The sequence below is a fragment of the Canis lupus genome, chromosome 8, assembly GCF_003254725.2.
Source record: "Canis lupus dingo isolate Sandy chromosome 8, ASM325472v2, whole genome shotgun sequence".
Taxonomy (NCBI): domain Eukaryota; kingdom Metazoa; phylum Chordata; class Mammalia; order Carnivora; family Canidae; genus Canis; species Canis lupus.
Genome location: NC_064250.1, coordinates 32,461,228 through 32,471,505, shown reverse-complemented (window position 1 = coordinate 32,471,505; position 10,278 = coordinate 32,461,228). Strand labels below are relative to the sequence as shown.

The window sequence follows — 10,278 nt, the reverse complement described above, 5'->3', positions numbered from 1 at the left end:
ACAGGCAAAGAGTTTGCCAAAAGCTAATGTACTAGTATCTTAAAATGTTTTATCCAAATTGTTTCTCACTTGTCTATGCTTCAGGACAATCTAATAAGGATAATACATATATGGGACAGATGCGGCCCAGAGAGGTTGATAAGTCTTTCAAAGTAACACAGCCACAGTGAGTTGAGGATCCAACCCATCCCGTCTTCCTCTAACTCTGGTACACACGCCACCTTAATTACAATCCTGACAAACATACCTCATACTGTGTCTGATCCCTTAACAAATATTTGCTTATATAATGAATAAGAGTCCCAAATTGAAATGGCCAACTGCGGAAATAAATACAAAACAGCTGTCAGAGCTGCTGGTATAAATTCCAAAGGGTGGTCCATCTTCAGGGTACATCCCGAACGTCGTAGGGAAGGGGTGTTTTGGAAGTGCAAATGTGAAACATTCACATGTTAGCATATTTTCCTCTCCGACTGCCAGAGAAGAACAAGAAGAGCCAAGTTGTAGATTTAACTAATTAAAACACTGTCAGTATCAGCAAAGATCTGAAATGGGGTCCTGGCTAATTAGGAGCTGGGCCTGTGCCCTGATGGCGTATATACGGGAAACAGACCCTGCGATTTCAAATGGGCTTTGCCCCAACCAAGAGCATGCAGTGGGCGTCACACAGTTGCTCTGCAGATTCTTTTACGAGGAATGATTTGATTGTACCTTACTGATTTCTACCACTAATAATAGCAACTTGCTTACCATCACTGTTGTCCCTCTCATCTTCAAGACTGATTTTTTTTTAAGATTTTATTTATTTATTCATGAGAGACACAGAGAGAGGCAGAGACACAGGCAGAGGGAGAAGCAGGCTCCTTGTGGGGAGCCTGATGCAGGACTCATCCCAGGACCCCAGATCATACCCTGAGCTGAAGGCTCGACCACTGAGCCACCCAGTGCCCCTCTTCAAGACTGTTTGTGAAGAATTTTATGAAGGGTTCTTAAGTTCAAGTGAAAGAATCAGGAAGCATTTGTTAATTATCACCTGTGGGATATACAAAAGGAAAAGTGACTTAACCTTCAGAAATGTGCAATTATTTGGGAAGATGAAACATATACATACACAAAATAATTAGCACATAGTAGCCGGCATGATTTAATCAGGAGTTGGGCTTTTTGGTTCCGGCTATAAATGTAGTGGGAATTCAGAAAACCATGAGTTTAGCTATCATGTATTGAGGTTTTATCATTTTACAGTTGTATGCTGTACAGGGAGCGTCTGGGTTAACTCCAAAGCTACCCTATGTGCAAGGCGGTGTTTTATCGAGATGAAAAAGAGTCTCAAAGAATTTAAGGGACTGGCTGGTGAGCCGCAGAGCCAGAGTTTCAACCCAAGTCTCTTAGCCTTCGGGACTCCACTTTTAACCATTGTGCAATACAGGGTTTTCATTCAGGGATCCGGAATTCAATTATCCCCACGTTTGCCCTCCTCACTTCCTGGCCGTTTGATTTCTGGATTAGGGTCAGAAATATTTTCCTCACTGCGTGGTTTGTTTCCAGCAGAAGGCAGTGGCAGGTTGAGAGTGGCTTAAGGAAACCTGGGGAGTTCTGGTCTTGCCACCCCTCTTTTTCAACGCATCCCACAAAATTAAGCATCATGCGATGTTTATCAGTGACCATGACGAGACAGCTTTTATAGGTGAGTGGATTTCTGCACCCCAATGAGTCTGTGCTTCATTACCAGCACGGTTTGGAAGCAAAGGGGGAAAGAGAACACGGCAACCTAATTGGTCACTGCCATGAATCTATACTCAGGGGACAGATAGCACGACCAGAGGTAATAGCTTACACACGTATTCTTGAGCTGTGCAATAGATGGAAAAGGGTCCCAGATGGATTGGGCAGGGGCTTAGTTCCGGGATTATGATGAGACAGTGGGTAATTATTGAGTGGCAGGGCCTCAGCCCTGATTAGTATCTGCAAGCTTGCCCCCCTCCTTCGGAGGAAAGCATTGATAAAGATAAACCACACCGCACCATGTCCTTCCTGCAAGCACACAACAACACATTTCAATCTAACAGGATCAGGTCTCCACTTTGATCACAATCTGTTACCTAGATGTCTTTGCAAATTAATCAGTCCTGCTTGTTTAGCTCCAGTCAGGTTATACTGCTAAATTAATAAATGTACCAGGAGCAACAGAACACATAATTAAATTCTAGAGTTTAATCTTCACATAATAATTTTGACCTTAGTCCAGGTCCTCCGTCCTAGCTAGCTGTACGCAGAACAGAAGTGTCTTTCCCTTACACCAACAGGGAACCCTATCCATGGCTTCCATGACCCTGCGAAGCAGCAGAGTCGTGATATAAAAATGCAGAAACCAACACATGACAGACTGTGTGCTGGTTTCAAGGCAAAAAAGGTAGGGAACCTAAGCAGTTAGTTAGATTCTGGGCTGTCTTTAAAACAGAAAGCACCCTTTTGGAAGAAACCCTAGGAGTTTGAAATACAGCACCTCACCAGCAGGCTGGGAGCTCTTCTGAGTGTGGGCTCTTTCATAACGGTCTGATGTAATGTGTTTGCTTTACTTGAAGGTCATCAAGCTGATAACCTGGCTTGTGTGCTCCGACCTGGGGGTAGATCTGAAGCTCATAAAACATCCTGGGCCTGAGTTTTCCTGTAGGTCTTAAGGGGTTTTTTGGGTAAGTTTTTTCATTGGGTACCTATTAGGAATGAGAAAATGTTTCAGTTTTTTTTTTCTTGTGAAGACTCATGCAGTTGTTTTGTTTTTTAATAGTGTCTCTCTAATCCTTTTCCCACTTCTGAATTACATAACCTACTGGATGTCATGATCATGTGAGTTTTGAAAAGCTGTTCATTTGAGTGTAGAACATGTGTGGAGAGAATTTTTTGACCGTCAGTCGAAGTGAATTGTTGCATTTGATTTGGGTGTGAGGTCTTGGGTGGCATTTTACTGTCTTCATTTTAAGTTCAGCATGCTGGCACCATTTCCTTGACTTCGAGAAGCAATGGAGTCAGGTGGCAAGAGAGCATCAGTTGTTAAGGATGCTGAGCCGGGAACTGGGAAATACAGGTTTGTGACTGGACTCTGCCACCACCTACTAATGACCTGGGCAGGGCACTTGACCTCTGTGGGTCTCAGTTTTCTCATCTGAAAAATAAGGGGGTTGAACTAGATAATCTCCAAGAGGCTAAAATTCTGTGTCTGTGATTCCACTCACATTGAGTCAAATGGGAATTAAGGCAATTATGGAGATAATACAAACCAAAGGACACTTTCTCCCCCTCTCCATGATTGGGGCATTTCAGGCAAAACTGGTTGTTGAGTTTAGTTTTTAACCTGAATTATATAGATAATTGCCCTAGTTCTGCCATGTAATTGTGTGGCTGTCACCATAGGTTTAATGTTTCTACCAGAAAACCAATGATTAAAGTATTTGGTTAAATATTTGGCAGTGTGGAATTTCCATTCAGGGCTACTGAAAAAAAGGAGGGCTTAGAGTATATGCGTGTGCGTGCACGCATGCGTGGGAGGGGGGGGGATGCCCAGGGGTAGGGGAGGGATTATGCATAATTTGAAAGTGTGTAATATTTGGGTCACCAATGTTTTACCTAAAATGAATTGATTTCATTTGAAAAATAAGTTGGTCTTGTCACAAAAGATCTCCGCCATAAATTAAACATGAGGAATGCAGCTGTGCAGTAAGATGTTAAAATACAGATGGTTTCTGGAAAAAAAAAATAAGAGAGGCTTAAAGGAAAGGTTTTAACCTGAAATTAATTCAAGTATTATTTACTTAAATACTCTGGCATGCGTTTGTGTAAATGCACCATCTATTTTTATAAGAATGGTTTTATTTTGGCACTCTGAATTATGGATTAGAAATGTCTGGTGGGGGGAGAAAAGACTAGTTTATACATCTTTGGGTTTTGATCTAAAAAGGTTGAGAGATTAAAATAATTAACTTCATTTTCACGATAAAATATCTCATCGCTACTTATACAAAATGGTTTATATTGTAGTTCCCTTTCAATCTTTTCTAAAAGCACCATCAATATCATTTAATATGTGGAATTCCCTGAGGAAAATCTATTAAAGTGTCCGTATGTCACCCATGTGAATAACAAATGAATTAATTATGACTGGTGCAATTACAAGGAATAGTTAATGAAGCCATAATGACCAGACTCTGGTGGTTAATTTTCAAAGCACAGTGAGAGGGAAGTGTGGCAAAAGGTCCCCAAAGAAAACAATGAGCTTTGTGTACTCACCTTGGAGTCAGGATCTTTGAGTGCACCATGAAATAAGGCTGGAGAGTACTTACTATGCAGATCGAGCTCTTCCTACAGTCCATGACCAGCTTACCATGGGTACAGACGCCCTGGCAGTAGCTTAGTCCAATCAGCAGTGATCACCAACTACTCACGTCCCATTGACCAGGGCTCCCAGCAGCAGAGAGGTCTTACTTTAAGGATGACATTGTTTTTATTGAATGTATTCATGTACATTTCACCTTTTCCAGAAACAAATGAGGGCAGTTTACAAAAATACATGAAGTTGAGAAAGACAAATTAAAAGTAAGTGAGGGGGCACCTGGATGGCTCAGTCCGTTAAGAATCTGACTCTTGATCTCAGCACAGATCATGATCTCAGGGTCATGAGATCGAGCCCCATGGCAGGCTCCTGACTCAGCATGGAGTCTACCTGAGATTCTTTTCTTCTCCTTCTCCCTCCATCTTTGCTCCTTGCCCCACCCATGAGCTCTCTCCCTCTCTCTAAAACAAAAGCAAAAAACCCCCCCAAAACCAAAATCAGTATAAGGACAGGGAGCTTGAGTTCTTACAACAAGGAGGAAACTCCTGGCTAGATCTACTGAGTGCTCATGCCAAGCCGCTCTTCCTGAGGTCACGCTCCTCCTGATAGGAGCAAGAACTGGATGACAGTCAAGGAGTAAGAGAAGGTTATGATTTCGAGTTCTCCACGCAGAAACCCAGAGGATCAAATTCTAATGTCACCACCCCCTTTCACCTCCATGAATGTATTTATTCACCTCTGTGGATGGGAATTAGCTAATATCTGTCAAAACAACAACTAGCAGGATCCAAAATACACAGAGGACTAAGTACTTACTACCTAGGGTATTTTGATAGTGGTTTATCTATATAATCTACATTCACATTTTTTTTTCAAGGTTTAAATCCATGTCAAGACCTATCCTAGCTGTCCATCTCTGATTGGCTCACCATTTTTGAATGTCAAGAGGCATTCCATTAGAAAACTCTCTTCAAAGACGTTTGTGAGCAATGCCTCACAACAGACAACATTCTTTTGCATTCTGTCTTATGCAAATATTGATGATCTACTGCATGCCAAGCACTTGGCTAGGTGCTGCGGATTCGATGATAAACTGACTAAATACCTATCCTTGTGAAACATAACTGGTTGGTGGGATGCCAGACGAGCAAAGAGAGCAAAGAGATGCTCATAAATGAGTGTAGCATTCTCTACATGGGAGTTGACAAGGGACTAGGAAATCCCCAGAGAAAGGACACTTGATCTTGGCTAGGGCTGAGGGGGCTTTTCAGAGAAAGCTTCCTGGAGGAAGTTGACTTTAAGCTGATTCTAAAGTGAAGGAAAAGCAAAGGACACACATGGAAAGTGTGATTGTTCTAGGTTCTACAAGACAGCAAGAGGAAAATTCTGGACTTTACAGGGATAGCCAACATGTATTGAATGCTTACTATTTGCATGGCATTCTTCCAAGCACTGTAACAAAAAACAAAAAACACAGGACAATTTTTAATCTTTGTTATGTCCACAGCTACCAAGAGAAAGAGCATCACTGGTTTGAGTCTAATGGTTTTTCTGGCATACAATCGCTACATAGGCCAGTTCTAAAGCATATTGTATTGTTCAGGACATCGTTAGGCAAATATAAACATTCTCATTTTGGGGCTTTTTCACCCTGCCCAAAACAATCTGCTTTCCATAGCTATCAACTAGCTTGTTGGTTTGTTATCAACTTAACAAGACCAAAACAACAACTATATATATATATATATATATATATATATATATATATATATATTTAAGATTTTATTTATTCATAGAGACAGAGAGGGAGAGAGAGAGAGGCAGAGACACAGGCAGAGGGAGAAGCAGGCATCATACAGAGAGCCTGACGTGGGACTCGATACAGGGTCTCCAGGATCACGCCCTGGGCTGCAGGCAGCGCTAAACCCCTGCGCCACTGGGGCTGCCCAACAACCGATATTTTTACGACAAGACTCGAGAGATTTTTTTAAACAGATTGTACACAAAAACTATATATATATATATATATATTTGGTATTTGGTTATCATCTACTAGATCAGTATTAAGATCTAGTTTTAGAGATGTATTTCTGATTCTAAGTACCTTAATCTCCATATGCATCCTATTTTGTTTTCCTTTTTAAAAATTTTTCCTAAAGAATTATGAAATTCGACAGAATGCTGTAATATTGAAAGATAACATTTAATTAATGTTAAACTCCTATGTCAATCCTGTGTCTGAAACCACTTCAGAATGCAGTATCTTTTTATAGTAAAATTATAAAAACTGGGAGATCCCTGGGTGGCTCAGCGGTTTAGCACCTGCCTTTGGCCTGGGGCATGATCCTGGAGTTGTGGGATTGAGTCCTGCATCGGGCTCCCTGCATGGAGCCTGCTTCTCCCTCTGCCTCTCTCTCTCTCTCTCTCTCTCTCTCTCTCTGTGTGTCTCTCATGAATAAATAAATAAATAATCTTAAAAAAGTAATAAAAACTATGGGGCACCTGAGTGGCTCAGTTGGTTAAGCTTCTGACTCTTGATTTTGGCTCGGGTCATGATCCCAGGGTCATGAAATCGAGACCTGCTTCAGGCTCTGAACTGGGCGTGGAGCCTGCTTAAGAGTCTCTCTCTACCTCACCTTCTGCCCCTCCCCACCTTACATACTCTCTCTCTAAAAAAGAAAAGAAAAAAGAAAAGAAAAGAAAAAAAAAGAAAAGAAAAGAAAAGAAAAGAAAAGAAAAGAAAAGAAAAGAAAAGAAAAGAAAACTTGGATGAAATGAATAATTGTTTTTAAAAAGTATACAGAAAAGTACCCTTTCTACACTTGTTCCTCAGTTCCTTTCATTAAAGGCAAACAATGTTAACTGTTGTTTGCTTATCACTCTAGAGACATTTTATGCACATTCAAGCTTACTTGTATGTTTGTGAAATCACTCCCATTTAAAAAATGTGAGAGCCTACTATACATACTGCTCTCCCTTTGTTTCTAACCTAGCAATAGATCTGGCAATAGTGGTTCATGAAAAGCTTCCTCATTTTTTATGTCTTTACTAATAGTTCATGTGCCGCTTTCCTATTGATAAACACATTCTGTAACACAAACTAGAGTAGTCTGTAGGAAAAATTCCTAAAAGTGGAACTGCTGGGTCAAAGTGTATTTGTGACCTTGATTGATAGCCCAGAACAGCACTAATCTAAACGCCCCTGGCTCCTGCGGCAGGGCCTCTACTCTCCGTGGCAATGCCTATCTCTCCCCACCTTCTCACCAACGCAGCACCACGTTATTGGAGATTGGTGCTCATCTGATAGGTGAAAAAGTTGTCTCAGTAGAGTTTTACCTTGCATGTCTCTTCCTCTGAGTGTTGTTGACCAGAGGTGTGACAATTTACATTGATTTTTATCCTTCTTGGTCCCTCTGGTGATGAGAAGTGCAGAGTCAGGAATAGCTAATTGCTCACCATTTGGAGGATTACCGGGGGAATGACATAGGCACACACTCCCATGGTCGTAATGGTCAGGCCTTAAAAAAAGAGAAAAGAGTCAAAAGCAAAACATTGTTCGCTGAACAAAATGCACAAATCAAAGGCAGAGAAAGTAATTTGCAAAAGGTGAGGCCTCAGGTTGTCAAAATTATGTTTCTTTGCCTTGCTACTTAGATTTTTCTAGACTGGGGGAAAGCTCTTCAAAGAGTAGAGATCCCATCGGGATATGCTTGAGAATTAGCTGCCAGGCTGCCACCCTTAGACAAATCTTTGACAAATTCCTGCTTGGAGGATCCTGGGAAAAGACCTCACTTTCCTTTAAAAGGGTCTCAGGATCACTTTAAAGTCGGCAGTAAATCCCAAATGCTCCTAATTAGGCCTCTGTTTCGTTAATTGCTCTGGGAACTCCCTGGGAGAGGGTAGAAAGCCCTGGACCTGCAGTGGCTTGGCTCTAAGTGTGTGCGATGGCCCGTTGAGAGCAGGACCCACGTCTTTGCTCCAAGCGGCCTGGCTCCTTGCACGCTGCCCTGCGCCTCTGAGAGAGACGAGAGGGAGGGAGCCAGCTGGGCCTGGGAACAATACATTTAAGAACAGCGTGTCCAGCTATCTCCTATTTCTCCTGAAATAGGAATCTGGGAAAGGCGGCCTTTTAAGCACAGCCCTGTAAAACATTCTTTTGCAAAGCCTGCGCTAGCTTATTGGGCTTTCCTACAAATGCTGAAAGGGTACAAAGTGCCCAGCCCTTGAAAAAGAGAGTCTGAAAATGAGCTTTACCACCTCCCTTCTCATCCATACAAGCCACCTAATTTCTAACAAAGCCACCGTTCTGTAATCGTGGAAGGAAAACCAAATAGCCATTTGGAAGGCACATTAGAGGTTCTAAGGCATTTTCATATATGTTCATACGCATTAGCACGTTTGCCCTACCCTTGCTTGGCAGAGTCAGAATCATGATTATTTTTGTTCTATCCAGGAGGACCCTGAAGCTCCTGGAGATTAGGAGACATGCCTGAGGGACACACAGACACAAAGAGTCTGAAGAAAAATTGAAACCCATTTTATCATGTTCCTCATTAATACTATTCTGAGGTCATAAATTTCACTCATTTAAAATATATTAATTAGTTCATTCAATAAGTATTCATTAATAGATACTATGTGTCAGCACCGGTTACGGTATTAACCATAGAGCATTGGACAAACACACAAGGTTCCTGCTGCCATGGAAGCTGACATTCTAGTGGGTGAGATACACAATAAACAAACAAAAAATATATGTCTGGTGGCGATTTAGCAGGTAATTTTTATTTTTCAAATCCTTTTCCTTGGTCAGCCCCGGTGGCTCAGAGGTTTAGTGCTGCCTTCGGCCCAGGGTGTGATCCTGGAGATCCCGATCGAGTCCCACGTCGGGCTTCCTGCATGGAGCCCACTTCTCCCTTTGCCTGTGTCTCTGCCTCTCTCTGTGTGTCTCTCATGAATAAATAAATAAAATTAAAAAAAATCCTTTTCCTTTTGAGTGTGTAAAGGGGAGATTTTAGAATTACTTTCAGACAATTGGTATAAAGTAGGACTATCCTGAGCGAAAGAGGACATCTGTTCACCTTAGCTAAGAAGAAAAAGAGCTAATCAGGTCACAGAGTGTGGTGACACAAGAGCAAGAACCAAGGGACCTGGATTCTTGATTCGTATCATCTTTGGAGCTCCCGTGTTTGCTTAGTCATCTCAGCTTCTATGGACCAGTTTGCTCCCACCATGAAATGGTCACCAGCAATCTGCCACCTGTATCATTTGGGGGAATTCAAGGAGTTCTATCTGCAAAGTACATTGTCTCTACAGAGAAGTGACATATGGTCTAGAAACCGAGGTCCCGCTCCTGTCTATTCCAGAAAGTAGCACTATGTCCTCAGCATGTTTATCCCTGTGCCGAGTTCCACTCTTCCCATCCCTCACCCTTCTACTCCTTGTTTACTGAACAACTATATGTTGTCTCAACTGGAGTGTGTTTCCCCACATTTCTAGAATGGGAGGAATAACACCTCCCCAACCGGCCTTGTCCGTTTTCGAGGATTGTAAGTCACAGCTCTTAATGCTAAAGAATCCTGTGAGATACTTGATCCAACTTGGGCTTTTTGGGGAGTCAGGAAGAGTTAAAATAGTCTTTATTCAACGTTACAAATGAAGTAGAGGCTCAGGGTTACACAGTACGTGAGCAAGAGAAGGCACACACCTCTGATTGGCAGTGCCGACTTTGGTGGCTATCTCATACAGCTTCCAAAACGGGGTTTCCCTGGAAGGATGCTTTTGCTGACGTCATTTGTTTCACTCCCTTCTCCCAGAGCTTAGGGTTGCTTTGTTTTTCCAAGTTGGAAAAGACTGACGCAGTCATCGATCCTCCAATGTAAAAATCTCCAACATGTGGGAAAGATGTTTTTGTGTCCCCTTGTTACTTCCACCCATTGCTTCTCTCTCTT

At 42.0% G+C, this 10,278-nt stretch overlaps 1 long non-coding RNA gene across 1 annotated transcript; it reads right to left on the bottom strand.

Moving 5' to 3' along the window:
- Window positions 1-818: 818 nt before the first annotated feature.
- Window positions 819-5,731, bottom strand: LOC112657765 (uncharacterized). The gene is made up of 3 exons (XR_003135279.3): window positions 3,625-5,731; window positions 2,507-2,714; window positions 819-1,033 (listed from the first exon to the last, which is right to left on the bottom strand). It is a non-coding gene; the product is annotated as an uncharacterized LOC112657765 (long non-coding RNA).
- Between the last annotated feature and the right edge of the window lie 4,547 nt (window positions 5,732-10,278).